This window comes from Asparagus officinalis, chromosome 9 (genome assembly GCF_001876935.1).
Source record: "Asparagus officinalis chromosome 9, Aspof.V1, whole genome shotgun sequence".
In the NCBI taxonomy this organism is placed as follows: Eukaryota; Viridiplantae; Streptophyta; class Magnoliopsida; order Asparagales; family Asparagaceae; genus Asparagus; species Asparagus officinalis.
Genome location: NC_033802.1, coordinates 46,323,977 through 46,341,784, shown reverse-complemented (window position 1 = coordinate 46,341,784; position 17,808 = coordinate 46,323,977). Strand labels below are relative to the sequence as shown.

The 17,808-nt window shown below is 38.8% G+C and overlaps 1 long non-coding RNA gene across 1 annotated transcript; it reads left to right on the top strand.

The window, feature by feature from the left end:
• Positions 12,927–14,489, top strand: LOC109823608. The gene is made up of 4 exons (XR_002242415.1): positions 12,927–12,954; positions 13,052–13,137; positions 13,262–13,304; positions 14,163–14,489. It is a non-coding gene; the product is annotated as an uncharacterized LOC109823608 (long non-coding RNA).

Genomic DNA, 17,808 nt, shown 5'->3' with positions numbered 1-17,808 from the left:
AATAATCCTGCAGTTTGTTTGGAATTGTTGGGGGTAACTGATACAAGTTTGGAGGCTCTCTTAAGATTTTGCTCAAACTCCCTTACAACCCTTGATGTGTGACGCCCCTAGGTTCACACAAGGCTGCAGTCCAAGGTGAAATCAAGAATGTCAAACCTGCCATGCACCACACCGTGCAATAACATGTTTTACCATCACAATTACTATCTCTCTAGTAGAATCAATAACAGGTGTAGGTACAAAAGCAAGTAAAAGATAACACAAGAGTCAACTGATGAAATAATAGAGATCAGATTAATATTTCATCATCTAACATACTGAAATACAAGTTAATATCTGGAATGAATAAACTGGAACTCCTCAACTAGTCTCAAATACATAAAGTCTGAAAAAGAGGAAATAAGGTACACAGCCTTTGCAACTTCTAGAACTAACTCTCAAAATGTCTAACAAAAGCCTACAGTGAAGCTCAAAAGTAAAATATAGCTATAATAGAACAGCTGAAGCTAGAGTGCCTTGCCATCATCCTGCGACTCTCCGGGCTCCTGGCTTGTAACCTGAAAGGGGGAGGGACAACGAGCGTCAAAGTGCTAGCGAGCAACATCACAACCAACCCCAAGGAGAAAGGGCTCGTTATATACAGAAAATACAGTTATAAACCCTCATGTATATACCATGTAGCTCAGATTGTAAGTACCTATGTATAAGAGGATTTTAGTATTTAGGAAGTTACAACATGAGCATAGGTACGTCGAGCGAAATAATCCAAACAAGGAAACCCTCATGTATACACCTTGTATCTCAAGTTGTACATCCCTAAATACCAAACCCAAAATCTAATACAAGAACATCAATAGAAGAAGGCAAACTCATCCCAGACTAAATTACGGTGTCATGTCACAACTCATATAAGTGTCGTGTCCAGCCTATGCAAGTATAGGTGTTAACTCTCAAGGTCTAAACTGATGTAGTGGATGTCCAACACATGGACTGCATATGTAAACTGTCCAATACATGGATTGAAAGTGATAAGTGTCCAACACATGGACTACACATCATAATTGCCCATCACATGGACTAGATGAGTTACATGAACAGGTGCACATACCCTAATTTCTCACGTGTCTCGGTGCGCAAACCTAAACTCATGTTCACATGACGTCTCACATGTAAAGATACAGGTTGTACATTAGTTTCTAATACCCATCATTCGAGGCGACTCCTAGTTCATATTTAAGCACACAGCAATAATAAACAAACATAAACAATTTTAGTTAAATTGAAATAACTCAAACAGATTCAAAACTGAAGAAATACAAAAGAAGAAAACCCCTCATTAGTCGACTTATTGGTCGACTCATCAGTCGAATCATAAGTCGACCAGACAAAACACAAAACTAAAATTTTTTCCCATCAGTCGATTCATTGGTCGACTGAGCAGAAAATATTCAGTTTTCTGCTTTCGATGATTATCTGCAAAAACGTTAACTAAAGCTCTCTTTAATCATGTCCAGCAATATATTTCCGATTCTAGCACATGTATATCAACAGAAACGAAAGCTTTACATGTAAAATTTTATATTAAAACCCTAAACATATTTATTCATGTTTAAAAATGTATTGAAACCATTAAATCACAATAAAACCCATGTTTAAACAAATTCCAGATCTGGATTTAAATTTACAAATTTGTTTATGAGCTTTTATAAACTGAAAACATTCGATTTTCGTATCATATACTATAAAGATCTATTTTTATACACAAGTAGTGATTTAGTCTCAATAAAACCGAAATAAAACCAAATAAAAGCATACAAACAGTGGGTGTAGGATTGAGCGAGATGTTACTCGCCTCTGATGTGCTGTAAACTCCTGAATCCTATGAGAGGACGATCCCCTTTGACAGCACCACAAAGATCTTGCTGAAAACTCCTCTGAAACTCCTCCAAAATCACCAAAACGAACTAGAGTTTGAGGGGAGAGAGGGGCTAGGGTTTCTCTGGGATTCTGATGGGTTTTTTGGTTGGTTTCGGTAAAATAATACATATATATTACGGTTAAAACCCGAACAAGACCCAACCAAACCCGTAACTAAAACAAAACCCGAAATCAGCCTGTCAGTCGACTCATAGGTCGACTCATCAGTCGACTCATTAGTTGACTCATGAGTCTACTCATAAGTTGATTGAGCAGACACTATATCTAGATTTCGTGCATGTTTTGTTATTTAGCCAAAACCAATGCACGAAACTCTATGAAACCACACTCATACATGTCTAACAACTTGTTACCAAGTGTATCTATGACCTCAAGTCATTTATCACAAATAGAATTATTTATACACTAATAATTCACATATACTTCTAACAAAATACGGGGTTCTACATTCTTCCCCCCTTAAAAAAATTTCGTCCTCGAAATTCAGAAAGCATATTCAATCAAATAGTATTACTCTAGACAAGCATATAACGATATTTACATTTAGCAATCCAGGATGACTATATTCCCACTCAACCCTTAATCAAATGGAATTAGTACGTCGGGCGAAAAATCCAAACAAGGAACCCCACATATATATACCATGTGTTCCAAAAGGTTAAAAATTGAGCGAAAATATCCTCATCCTAGTGTTAAATCTAAATATAATCATACAAATACTCATGCACATGAATCAATTAACTTCTTCAATAATGCAGGAAGTAGCGCTACATTTTATCTTCGCGCTCTCGAAAAATCATATTCGATGTCTACACTTAACCATCTAAAATGTAAATACCACCACTTAACCCCTAACTAAATGGAACAAGTACACCGAGCGAAAAAAATCCAAACAAGGAACCCCTCATATATATACCATATGTTCCAAGTACTTAGGAGACAAGTGGTAATACCTTCATTTTAGTGTTAAGTAAAAACTTCGACATAATTGAATCTATAAGTCATATATAAGTCATACAAGAAGGTTTAATTTACCAGCTAAAACAGGTGTGGATAGTCGCGACACATGTCTTCTTCGCGTTCCCAAGAAATCTCCTCAACGCCTCTTCGGTTCCACTGAACTTTCACCAAAGGAATCACTTTGTTTCTAAGCCTCTTGTCCTCCCTGGCAAGAATACAAACTGGAATCTCAATAGTAGTCAAATCCTCCTGAAGCTCTATCTCTGGTGCATTCAATACTCGCTGCTGCTCCTCATCATGTAAGTGTTTCTTGAGCATAGAAACATGAAACACATTGTGTATACTAGACATCGATGCTGGAAGATCTAGTCTGTATGACACAACTCCGATGCGCTCCAAAATCCGGAAGGCTCTAATATATCTCGGTGCAAGCTTTCCCCACCTCCCGAATCGCTGAACGCCTTTCATAGGCGATACCTTCAGCATAACTGCATCTCCAGCTTGAAACCCCAAGGGTCTTCGTCTCTTATCTGCATAGCTCTTCTGCCGACTCTGGGCGGCTAGAATCCTCTCACTGATCAAGGCTACCTTTTCAATAGTCTGTCTCACTAGCTCTGGTCCAAGAATTAAGCTATCCTCTGGCTCTGTCCAACATATCGGTGATCTACAAGGTCTCCCGTACAATGCCTCATATAGGAATATATCGATCGTCGCTTGATAACTATTGTTATAAGCGAACTCTATCAGTGGAATATGCTCCTCCCAGCTACCCTGAAAGTCAATGACACAAGCCCGCAACATGTCCTCTAATACCTAGTTCACCCTCTCCGTCTGACTATCCGTCTGTGGGGTGGAACACACTACTGTAAGATAACCTACCGTCGAACGAATCCTGGAAAGTCCTCCAAAAATGTGAAGTGAACATTGAACCTCGATCCAACACAATCGTATCAGTAACTCCATGAAGTCTGACTATCTCCCAAATAAATATCCTCACATATGCCTCAGCTGTATATGTAGTCCTCACTGGAATAAAATGTGCTGATTTCGTCAACCGGTCCACTATCACCCAAACAGAATCATTCCCCTTCTTTGACTTCGGCTACCCTACAATGAAGTCCATAGAAATATCCGCCCATTTTTACTCTGGAATGGGTAAAGGCTGAAGTGTTCCTGTTGATCTCTGATGCTCTGCCTTCACCTGCTGACAGGTAAAATACTTAGCCACATACTCTATAATCTCTCGACGCATACCACTCTACCAGAAGTGTCTCTTCAAGTCCTTATACATCTTAGTGGTCCATGGATGTACTGTATACCTAGTACGATGTGTCTCATCAAATAACTTTCTCTTCAGGTCGACACTGGATGGCATAACCAGCCTACCCTTCATCCGTAGACCTCCATCTGCTCTAATGGTCCAATCAGCCTTAGGCTCTTTGAAAATCTTCTCCTTTCGGATTTGAATCCAAGAGTCTTCCAGCTGAGCTCTAACTACTCTGGTACTCCAAGATGGCTGAACTGACACAGATCCCAAAAATACACTGGCTCCACCAATCTCAGGTCTGAAATCAAACTGGCTAAGAGTAAGAAGGTCTCTATAAAATGAACACCTCAAAGCCGCAACCCGATGTCGACGTTTCCTGCTTAAAGCATCTGCTACGACATTCGCCTTCCCTGGATGATACTGAATCGCGAACTCGTAATCCTTGATAAACTCAATCCATCTCCTCTGTCTCTAGTTGAGTTCCTTCTGAGAGAAAAGATACTTCAGATGATAAACTCAATCCATCTCCTCTGTCTCTAGTTGAGTTCCTTCTGAGAGAAAAGATACTTCAGACTCTGGTGGTCTGTGAACAACTCAAACTGCACTCCATACAAGTAGTGACTCCACGACTTCAATACAAATACCACTGTTGTTAACTCTAAATCATGAGTGGGATAGCTCTGCTCATGCACCATCAACTGCCGTGATATATACGCTACTACTCTTTGAGACTACATCAATACACCTCCTAAGCCTGCCAACGATGCATCTGTGTAGACGAAGAATGTCCTGTCGTAACTCAGAATAGTTAGAACTGGTGCTGAAGTCAACTTAGTCTTCAAGATATCAAAGGCCTTCTGGCACTCTATACTCCAAATGAACTGTACACCCTTCTTCGTAAGGCGTGTAAGTGGCATCGAAATCTTTGAGAAGTCCTGGATGAACTTCTTGTAATAGCCGGCTAAGCCCAAGAAGCTACGAATCTCTGTCACCGTCTTCGGCGGTTCCCAGTCAAGAACTGCTGTCACCTTAGCTGGGTCCACTGCTATGCCCTCTCTACTGCTGACGTGGCCGAGAAATCTAACTTTTGAAAGCCAAAATTCACACTTGCTAAACTTAGCATACAACTGATGCTCCTACAGAGTCCTCAAAGCTAATCGTAGGTGCTCCTCGTGGTCTACCTCCGATCTCGAATAAATGAGGATGTCATCGATAAAAACAATCATGAACTGATCTAAGAAGGGACGGAAAACCTGGTTCATCAAGTCCATGAATACCGCGGGTGCATTGGTCAGTCCGAATGGCATGATCATGAACTCGAAAGATCCATATCGAGTAAGAAAGGCGGTCTTGAGAATATCCATTTCCCGGACCCGCAACTGATGATAGCCAGAATGAAGATCAATCTTCGTGAAGAATTACGCTCCCTGCAGTTGGTCGAATAAGTCATCAATCCTATGCAATGGGTACCTATTCTGGATAGAGACCTTATTCAACTCCCTATAATCAATGCACAATCTCGTACTACCGTTCTTCTTCTTCACGAAGAGGACCGGTGTGCCCCACGGAGAATGACTCCGACAAATAAAACCCTGAGCTAACAACTCGTCCAACTGGGTCTGAAGCTCCCTCATCTTAGCTGGTGCCATGTGATAGGGTGCGCGGGATATCGGGGCTGTGCCTGGCTGTAACTTAATACAAAACTTAACCTCCCTCACAGGAGGTAGTCCAGGTATGTCCTGAAAGGCATCCTGATACTCTGAGACAACTCTAGTCTATAATAAATCAATACCCTGATCCCGTCGCAATTACCTCCTCGATGTACGCTAGAAATAACTCCGCAAAACGGTTGCCCTGAGAGATTGCCACAATCATCTCGGATACATCGGACGCCCGTAAATTGACTGTCTTCTCAAAGCAATCAATACTAACATGGTAGGAAGACAACCAATCCATACCAAGGATGACATCGAACTCGGACATATGCAACACTATCAAATCAACCACGAACTCTAACTCGTCTAGACTGATAGTGCACCTCCTACAAATGCTCTCTAGAAGTGATATCTCACCTAAAGGGATGGAAACTGATAAAGGGGTGTCTAATGGCTGAGCTACAAGCTGGAGTCTAGACATAAAATCATGCGAAATGAAGGAATGTGAAGTTCCCGAATCGAAGAGAATACGGGTGGGAAAAGAATTCACAAGAAACGTACCCTCCACCACTGCTCTACTAGCTCCATGATCACGCGGTACTACCGCATATACTCTGCCCGAGGCTGGAGACTGCTCTGCTACTAGTGCTGGAGAATACGGTACTATCTGCCCCTGAGAAACCTCCTGATTTGTCCGAATCTGCCCCTCAGTCCTCTGTGCTGCTGGCGGTACCTCAAGTCTCGCTTGCTGGCCCTGAACTCTGCCCTGCTGTCACTGCTACTACTGGTTCGGGCCCTTGCCCTGCTGAGCTCCTGTTGGTGCGCTGCGACATTTCGATGCCTTATGCCCGACCTTGCGGCAGTTATAGCAAACTCCCTGGAACTTACGCTGCTGATGCGCTCTCTAATCATGCTGAGGTCCCTTCTTATAAGGACATTGCTGCTACTGCTGGGATCCAAAAAAAGGTCTCTTGTTCTTCCCCTTATCCCCGGTCTGTCCTGCCTTGGTCTTCCCTTCCCTATCCTTCTGAAACATGGCAGTCTCAATCTCCTGAGAAGTGGCGGCCTCAACTACCTCCCAAACTGAATAGAACTTCCTCGAGATGAGGTATCGAAGGAGATTAGGGTGGAGCCCTACTAGGAACATCTGAGCCTGACGTTCTCCTGTCTGCCACATGCTCATGAAGTGCAGCAACTCCATAAATCTACTCTCAAAATCTACCACTGACATATCCCCCTGAGTCAACAGGGACAACTCAAGCTCCTTTCTAGTCCGTGCGGTAGAAGAAATATATTGTCCATCAAAGAAGTAGACGAAGTCCTCCCATGTGAGGGTCATCCGATGCTCTGGAGTGAACTGGAGTTGATACCATCTCCCGGCGACTCCCTTCAGAATGTAGGACACCAATCTCTGCTTCCGGACCGAATCCACATTAAGTATATCAAGGATATTACTCACATCCTCCTTCCACTTATGGGCTGCAAGAGGATCTGCTGACCCCTGGAACTCTGGTGCTCTCATCTTCTGGTACCTCTCAACCATACGAAGCCAAGCCTCCTGCTCTGTGGCTCTATCCGGAACTACTGGTGGAATGGCTGTAGGTGCGGCCTCTGGGGGTCTCTCACTGATAGGAACTGCTGGTATCCCCTGTGGCTGATCTGCTAGTGGTGGTGGTGGTGTTGGTGGCATGATATGACTCACCACAAGCTTCTCAATTGCTGCCATCCTAGCTACGATGGGAGCCATGAGATCGATAAGATACTGGGGAGCCTGGCTCGGGTTGAGCTTGCTGTGGCTCAGGTGGAGCCTGCTGCGACTCTGCCTGTCCAACTCTCCGAGTACGAGGTCTACCACGTCCTGCCATCTCTCTGATCATAAGAAAACAAGAGTTTATGAGTCCAAATAAACATATACATATACATAGCATATCACAATATGATTTTTCACAACAATTTAGTATTCACCCGAATACTTTAAGTTTACACAAAATAGTTGTCATAAAAAATTTATCCTCATTTTTTTGAGATATACGCATATATCGTCCTCACTCATACTAGGAAATCCTTACGGACTCTATACATGAATCCTAAGAAACTCTATCCTAGCTCCACGACTCGACACGGGATGATCCTAAGGATACTGGAACTAGAGCTCTAATGCCAACTGTGACGCCACTTAGTTCACACAAGGCTACAGTCCAAGGTAAAACCAAGAATATCAAACCTGACATGCACCACACCGTGTAATAAAATGTGTCACCATCACAATTACTATCTCTCTAGTAGAGTCAAATAACAGGTGTAGGTACAAAAGCAAGTAAAAGAATTACTATCTCTCTAGTAGAGTCAAATAACAGGTGTAGGTACAAAAGCAAGTAAAAGATAATACAAGAGTAAACTGATGAAATAATAGAGATCAAGATAATACAAGAGTAAACTGATGAAATAATAGAGATCAAATTAATATTTCATCATCTAACATACTGAATTATAAGTCAATGTCTGAAATGAATATATTAGAGTTCTCGACAAGTCTCAAATGCATAAAGTCTAAAAAAGAGGAAATAAGGCACACAGCCTTTACAACTTCTAGATATAAACTCTTAAAATGACTAAACAAAGCCTACAGTGGAGCTCAAAAGTAAAATAAAACTATAATAGAATAGCTGAAGCTAAAGTGCCTCGTCATCAACCTGCGACTCTCTGGGCTCCTGGCTCGTTACCTTAAAAGGGGAGGGACAACGAGCGTCAAAGCGCTAGCGAGCAACATCACAACCAACCCCAAGGGAAAATGGCTCATTGTATACAGAAAATATAGTTATTACATATATATAAAATCACAAATCCTATTTAGGTAATTACAATGTGAGCATATGTACGTCGAACGAAATAATCCAAACAAGGAAACCCTCATGTATATACCATGTAGCTCAGATTGTAAGTACCGATGTATAAGAGGATTTTAGTATTTAGGAAGTTACAACACGAGCATAGGTACGTCGAGCGAAATAATCCAAACAAGGAAACCCTCATGTATATACCTTGTATCTCAAATTGTACATCCCTAAATACCAAACTCAAAATCTAATACAAGAAATATTAATAAAAGAAGGCAAACTCATCTCAGACTTAATTATGGTGTCGTGTTACAACTCGTATAAATATCGTGTCTAGCCTATGCAAGTATAGGTGTTAACTCTCAAGGTCTAAACTGATGTAGTGGATGTCCAACACATGGACTGCATATGTAAACGGTCCAACACATGAACTGAAAGTGATAAGTGTCCAACATATGTGTTAGACCCTAGAGGGGGGTGATTAGGGTCTTATGCTAATCTAATCCGATTAAATGCCAATTAAGACCTTGCGGCAGTTATAGCAAACTCCCTAGAACTTGCGCTGTTGATGCGCTCTCTGATCATGCTGGGGTTCCTTCTTATGAGAACCTTGCTGCTGCTGCTGGGATCCAGAAAAGGGTCTCTTGTTCTTCCCCTTATCCCCGGTCTATCCTGCCTTGATCTTCCCTTCTTTATCTTTTTAGAACATGGCAGTCTCAATCTCCTGAGAAGTGGAGGCCTCAGCTACCTCCTGAACTGAGAAGAACTTCCTCGAGACGAGGTAACGACGGAGATTAGGGCGAAGCCCTGCTAGGAACATCTGAGCATGTCGCTCTCCTATCTGCCACATGCCCGTGAAGTGCAGTAACTCCATAAATCTGCTCTCAAAATCTGCCACTGACATATCCCCCTGAGTCAGCCAGGACAACTCAAGCTCCTTCTCAGTCCGTGTTGCAGAAGAAATATACTACCCATCAAAGAAATAAACAAAGTCCTCCCAGGTGAGGGTCATCCGGTGCTCTAGAGTGAACTGAAGCCTATACCATCTCCCAGCGTCTCCCTTCAGACTGTAAGATGCCAATCTCTGCTTCTGGACTGAATCCACATTAAGTATATCAAGGATATTACTCACATCCTCCTTCCACTTATGGGCTGCAAGAGGATCTGCTGACCCCTGGAACTCTGGTGCTCTCATCTTTTGATACCTCTCAACCATACGGAGCCAAGCCTCCTGCTCTGTGGCTCTGTCTGGGACTACTGTTGGAATAACTACAGGTGCGGCCTCTGGTGGTCTCTCACTGATAGGAACTGCTGGTATCCTCTGCGGCTGATCTGCTGGTGGTGATGGTGGTATCGGTGGCGTGATATGACTCGCTACGAGCTCCTCAATTGCTACCATCCTAGCTACGATGGGAGCCATGAGATCAATAAGGTACTGGGGAGCCTGCTGCAGCTCGGGTGGTGCCTGCTGTGGCTCCGGTGGAGCCTCAGGTGGAGCCTGCTATGACTCTGCCTGTCCAGCTCTCCGAGTACGAGGTCTACCACGTCCTGCCATCTCTCTGATCATAAGAAAAACAAGGGTTTATGAGTACCAATAGACATATACGCGTACATAGCATATCACAATATGATTTTCACAACAATTTAATATTCACCCAAATACTTTAAGTTTACACAAAATAGTTGTCATAAAAAAAATATTCTTAAATTTTGAGATATACGCATATATCGTCCTCACTCATACTAGGGAATCCTTACGGACTCTATACATGAATCCTAAGAAACTCTATCCTAGCTCCACGACTCGACACAGGATGATCCTAAGGATACTGGAACTAGAGCTCTGATACCAACTATGACGCCTCTGGGTTCACACAAGGCTACAATCCAAGGTAAAACCAAGAATGTCAAACCTGCCATACACCACGTCGTGCAATAATATGTTTCACCATCATAATTACTATCTCTCTAGTAGAGTCAATAACAGGTGTAGGTACAAAAGCAAGTAAAAGATAACACAAGAGTCTACTAATGAAATAATAGAGATCAGATTACTATTTCATCATCTAACATACTAAAATACAAGTCAATATCTGGAATGAATAAACTGGAACTCCTCAACAAGTCTCAAATACATAAAGTCTGAAAAAGAGGAAATAAGGCATATAGCCTTTACAACTTCTAGACCTAACTCTCAAAATGTCTAACAAAATCCTACAGTGGAGCTCAAAAATAAAATATAACTATAATAGAATAGCTGAAGCTAGAGTGCCTCGCCATCAACCTGCGACTCTCCAGGCTCCTGGCTCGTTACCTAAAAGGGGGAGGGACAACGAGCGTCAAAGCGCTAGCGAGCAACATCACAACCAACTCCAAGGAGAAAGGGCTCGTTGTATATAGAAAATACAGTTATAACATATGTATATATATATAATCACAAAATCCTATTTAGGTAATTACAACATGAGCATAAGTACGTCGAGCAAAATAATCCAAACAAGGAAACCCTCATATATATACCTTGTATCTCAAATTGTAAATCCCTAAACACCAAACCCGAGGTTCTAGTACAGGAACAATAATAAAAGAAATACAACTAATCTCAGAACATAAGTGTATATACCTTGTATCTCAAATTGTACATCCCTAAATACCAAACCCAAAATCTAATACAAGAACATTAATAGAAGAAGGCAAACTCATCCCAGACTAAATTACGGTGTCGTGTCGCAACTCATATAAGTGTCGTTTCCAGCCTATGCAGTATAGGTGTTAACTCTTAAGGTCTAAACTGATGTAGTGGATGTCCAACACATGGACTGCATATGTAAACTGTCCAACACATGGACTGAAAGTGATAAGTGTCCAACACATGGACTACACATCACAACTGCCCAACACATGGACTAGATGAGTTATATGAACAGGTGCACATACCCTAATTTCTCACGTGTCTCGGTGCGGAAACCTAAACTCATGTTCGCATGACGTCTCACATGTAAAGATACAGGTTGTACATTAGTTTCTAATACCCGTCATTCGAGGTGACTCCTCGTTCATATTTACGCACACAACAATAATAAACAAACATAAACAATTTCAGTTAAACTAAAATAACTCAAACAGATTCAAAACTGAAGAAATACAAAAGAAGAAAACGCCTCATCTGTCGACTTATTGGTCGACTCATCAGTCGACTCATAAGTCGACCAGACAAAACACAAAACTAAAATTTATCCCCATCAGTCGACTCATTGGTCGACTCATCAGTCGACTCATAAGTCGACCCATGAGTCGACTCATTGGTCGACTGAGAAGAAAATCTCCAGTTTTCTACTTTCGATGATTATCTCCAAAAACGTTAACTAAAGCTCTCTTTAATCATGTCCAGCAATATATTTCCGATTCTAGCACATGTATATCAACAGAAACGAAAGCTTTACATGTAATATTTTATATTAAAACCCTAAACATATTTATTCATGTTTAAAAATGTATTGAAACCATTAAATCACAATAAAACCCATGTTTAAACAAATTCCAGATCTGGATCTAAATTTACAAATTTGTTTGTGAGCTTTTATAAACTGGAAACATTCGATTTTTGCATCATATACTATAAAGATCTATTTTTATACACAAATAGTGATTTAGGCTCAATAAAACCTGAATAAAACCAAATAAAAGCATACAAACAGTGGGTGTAGGATTGGGCAAGATGTTACTCGCCTTTGATGTGCTGTAAACTCCTGAATCCGATGAGAGGACGATCCCCTTCGATAGCACCACAAAGATCCCGCTGAAAACTCCTCCGAAACTCCTCCAAAATCACCAAAACGAACTAGGGTTTGAGGGGAGAGAGGGGCTAGGGTTTCTCTGGGATTCTGATGGGTTTTTGGGTTGGTTTCAGGTAAAATAATATATATATATATATTACGGTTAAAACCCGAACAAGACCCAACCAAACCCGCAACTAAAACAAAACCCGAAATTAGCCCGTCAGTCGACTCATAGGTTGACTCATCAGTCGACTCATTAGTTGACTCATGAGTCGACTCATAAGTCGACTGAGTAGACACTATATCCAGATTTTCGTACATGTTTTGTTATTCAACCAAAACCAATGCACGAAACTCTATGAAACCACACTCATACATGTCTAACAACTTGTTACCAAGTATATCTATGACCTCAAGTCATTTATCACAAATAGAATTATTTATACACTAATAATTCACATATACTTCTAACAAAATACGGGGTTCTACATGATGTAAATGGTTGTACTGGCATTAAGGTCAAGCTAGTTATTTCACATATCTTCAATTTGTTTTTAATATTACTTTGTAGAGAGAAAAGATAATAAATTTCATTTTCATCTAAATGTTTGACAGAGGAGGAGCCGTCGAGACTTGCTTCAATTGTTTCCTCACTTGATGTGTTTCCAAGTTCACAGCTAACGTTGAGCTATCAGCATCAGGTACACTCCTCAGAGCTATTTGTCTTCAAGTTTTAATTTTATATTATCTACATATACTGGAGCACAATCCTCAGAGCTACTTGTCTTCAATTGTTAGTACTTAAGTGCTCTTTCTACCTTTCAGGTTTTTGTTGACAGTGGAGCACAATCCACTTCTTGTTGTCAAGGTGATTGCTCATACTTATTTCTTGATTCTCATCATTGTTAAAATCCTCTTAGTTCTTTGTCTTTCCTTCTGTCTCGACTAGTAGAAAATCACCATCTTTTATAAAGGGTTTTTTTTATGGACCAGTTTGTACATATATTGATGCATTGCTTGTGTCCTTATGTTACACTCAGGAAGACACAAGTATAAAAATTATATACACATTCATTGTGGATCAGGTTTTATATGTTACTTAATTTCAGAACATAATGCGCTTGATCAAGCATTATCCTTATTCTCGTTGAGTTTAATTAAGCTCATAAAATCAATAACCTTATGGGTACCCTAATTTTCTAGACTAACATTAATATTCTACAGAAGAAGAAAGTTGATATCTTTTTTGAGGAAAGTTGCACTCTTAACTCAAAGGAACACATAAAACCAAATAGCTCATTAGGTAAGAATATATGCTCAAAATATCTACTGTATAGAATAATTTTCTGCTCAAAATTCTATCTATTTAAGGACCAAGGAGTTTGATCAAATGAACCTTCCTATTCACATAATCATCTGAAATGATATGCCCATGTGATTTAAACCATTTAATTATAACTGATTTACATATTTTCCTTGTGTATTATTTCTTTCATAGGTTAAAACATAATTGCCAATCCAATGCACTTCATGCTATAACTTGGACTAACTAAATTAAGCCAGTTTGAATATAGATTCATCAAAAAAGTTTGACTCATCACATAAATTTGCTGAAAATCTCACAAACACACGTGTGTGATTGTATGATATGCATAAATTCTTTTCAAGCTAATGTAGTTCCGAGCATGGATTTTCCCCTCATGTCCATTTTCTTCTCATTTTTCAGTGGGCACATTTTCCTCACATCCAATTTGGCCTTGGTCTCAATGGAAATAACCAGTCAAAGCTTGACGAGACGATTGCTGTTGTACACAATGGTGGGCAGAAGTCTCAGAGTTTATACTGAGAATACGGATATATACGTATGCCAATCAAATCCATGCTACTGTATCATATATATATCCTTTAATTGAAACTTGAAATTTTCAAGTCGAAATGCCAAGACATAGTTCACTTCTACAAGCTTGTAGTAGAAAAGTTTGTAAACAATTTATGTATCTCTCTACTATTTTGGTGAATGTATTATTTGAATATAAAGGGATTTGATATTGGAATATAATTAGATTGTGTTGGATATGAATATAATTTTTTGTTATTCAATATTGTGTACATGTACCAGTGTTTTATGCCATATGGCGGTTTTATACCCTAGCCGTCACGATATCATTCATTTCAATGCGTATTGCGTTTTTGAGGTCATGTCGGGGATATGTCGGAAAATATCGGGTATGTCGGGGGCCATTGCGGCCAATAAATATCGGCCAAATTTTAGAAAAAGCGGTTTTAAGCTTATTGGGTCAAGTTTGAAAAACCCGACTCAGAAATCAGGTGTTTACAATTGGTTAGTGATCCTAACATCAATAAGTTATGTACTTTTTCATATGTTTATACAATATAATTATCAAGTATGTGAAGATTCCATTTATGATATTATATCAACCTATTCGATATGGCAATCTGATATTTTTTTTCATGTCTCCCGATATATCCCCGATTTTCGCTATCCGACATGAATTTTGGCCAACCGACATGAACCCGACATCAGACATTTTAAAACATTGACATGTACCCAAAGTAGATTCTGCAAAAAAAAAAACTATAGCACAATACCCTAGACGGAAATTCCGTCTAGGATGCCCAAATTCCATCTAGGATACATTTTTTAAAAAAAATTAAAAAACATGAATTTCCGTCTAGAATGAGTATTCTAGACGGAAATTTCCGTCTAGAAAATAGATTCTAGACGGAAATTTTTTTCGTCTAGGATGAATTATTCTAGACAGAAATTCCGTCTAGAATATTCTGTCTAGGATGTATTCTAGACGGTTTTGAATTCCGTCTAGAATATTCCGTCTACAATATATTCTAGACGGAATTTCCGTCTAGAATACTAAATCCTAGACGGAAACTTCCTAGACAGGTATTCTAGACGGAATTCCGTCTAGGATACGCATCCTAGACGGAATTCTGTGTATCCTAGACAGAATTTTCCGTCTAGGATACCTAATTTTTTAGCAGTGTTTCCTTTAGAAAATTATTGTTTTGAAGTGGGAGTGAAGTTTTAATTTCCAAAGTAATCTACCTAATTCCATGCAAATTTGGGATGCTTTCTCCTCTCTGGATTGTAGGTTGGAGAAAATAGATCATTTCTAGGATACTGGAATGCAGCGTTCATCTACTCTAATGGTTGAGTGTTTCCTAAAAGGGCACATTCTTCTAAAACATGGGCTGGAGAAAGGCAGTTATGACAACCTGAGGCAGAAACTTGATTGATTTGAGCTAGAGCTCGTTTTTGATTTCTAAAGTTTCTAACCTACGCAAAATTGTAGCTATCTTTACTTGAGAGGCTATGTTTGACTCTAAGGACATACCAATAGATTTGGGTTTGATAACTGATGAAATTCTTTCATCACAGTATTCCCATTACATAGTTTTTTTAGATAAACTCTCTAAAAATTCTCAGGCTTTATCGGCAATTTTTTTATGAAATCCCCTTGACACATTGATTTGAAGGAAGTTTTTAAAAAATAATCCAAGTCTTCATATATGATTTGACATAATCACCATTTTTCTACACCGTGGTGAAGACATTGGATAAGAAGATCCTTAAATCTATCAAATACTTTTAGAATGGCTCTTCTGGACTATCTTAAAGTTATGAATGTTATTCCTAAGCTTAACTATTTTGTGGATAGGGAAAATTTTTTTAAAAATATGGTGACAAATTCATCCCAAGTTGAGATAGAATTTATAGGTAAGCTATACAGTCATTTCTTACCTTTGTCCTTAAGAGCAAAATGAATAAATCTAAGCTTAATCGCATCCTCAGATTGTTCCCTAAACTTAATCATAAGATAAACTTTCTCAAACTTGGATATAAAAATGTAAATGTCTTCTGTTTTATTTCCTAAGAATTTTAGAAGCGTGTTTATGAAATATAGTCTAAGCTCAAAAGTAGTTTCCATTGACATCGGGTATCTTAATGTAAAATGGGATTGCATTCCTAGTTAGGTAACACATATCTTGAAGAACAGGTGGAGTGGTGTTAGTCATTTCTGGATTGGTGTTAGTCATTTCTTTAATTTCAAAAAATAGTTCATCATAGATTAAATGATGGGTATTATCCCTAATCTAAAATTGCATACAACAAAATAAATTCTTTTTGAATTTTTTATAAAATATTTAGAGAAAAAATGTTAAGAAAAAAATTAGAGGGAAAAAAATCTAACACAAGTTTTTCTAAGAGAAAACCTAAAAGACCTAAAAGATAAGAAGGAGGAGGAAGATATAAGAAAAATCTAACTAAAACAAATCAAGAGCATCACTTTGTATCAATCACACTTAATTTTAGAATTAAGCCTAGACTCAACTGGATCAGCTCCTAACTAAAAACTCATTTAGTGAAAAGATTAAAGTTTACTCAATCAGTTAGTCAAATAAGGATAGTACTAAAGAGAGATCAAATATTAATTAAATACCTCCTTTCTTGTGGAGTGCTTTATGAAACCTCTAAATACTGTCTTAGATACCAACAGATTCAAGTAAACTTAAATCGGTTCACTTTCTTAGTCAGCTCGAGTCCTTTGGGGCCAATGTCTAATGAGTTTTAAAAAACTTGGGTTTGTGTAGTGAGGAATTAATGATTTGTGGGTAAAGAATATGGTGATAAAATCTCTCACCTTATCTTGATTAGGGGGTATTGTCGTTAGTTTTTCAACTGTGTGTTAAATCAAAATGCTCAAATCACTTTGGTGAATTCCTACTAACTATATGCAATGTAACCCTAGGATTAAAAGCAACTACAAGAGGATGAAAAAATAAAATCTTTTTTTTATTTTTTAATTAGGGTTAACAATCAAACAAATATGAGAAAGAGAGCTCTTATTTGAATTTATTATTTTGATAGTAAATGTCCAAGAGGATAGGGTTGACAAAAGTAAAAAAATAAGATCATAATTGTCTCTAATTGTGATAAACAAATTAAAAGGGGTGGAATTAAAAATACTAGAAAGAGGAGTTACCACAAGTAAATCTTCAATTTTCAATGTCCAATCCTTAATCTTCAATCTTCAATCTTCAAAGTGGTTTCTTTACAAGAAAACACACAAATTAAAGAACCAAAATAAAAAAATCCTACTTATAAACATCGTTCCTTGATAACGGCGCTAAAAACTTGATAGGGGTTTAAATAGTAACCAAAGTTATAAGCGCACAACTATCGAGTTATATTATAGAAAAATATTAATCTCACAAGGAAGGTATTGTAGGATATCATCAAAATTGGTTCTTAAGTTGTGTGTGTGACAATTAGGATTTATAGAAGTGGTTGTGGAGAGATAAAGAGAGTGAATGTGATTATATATATATATATA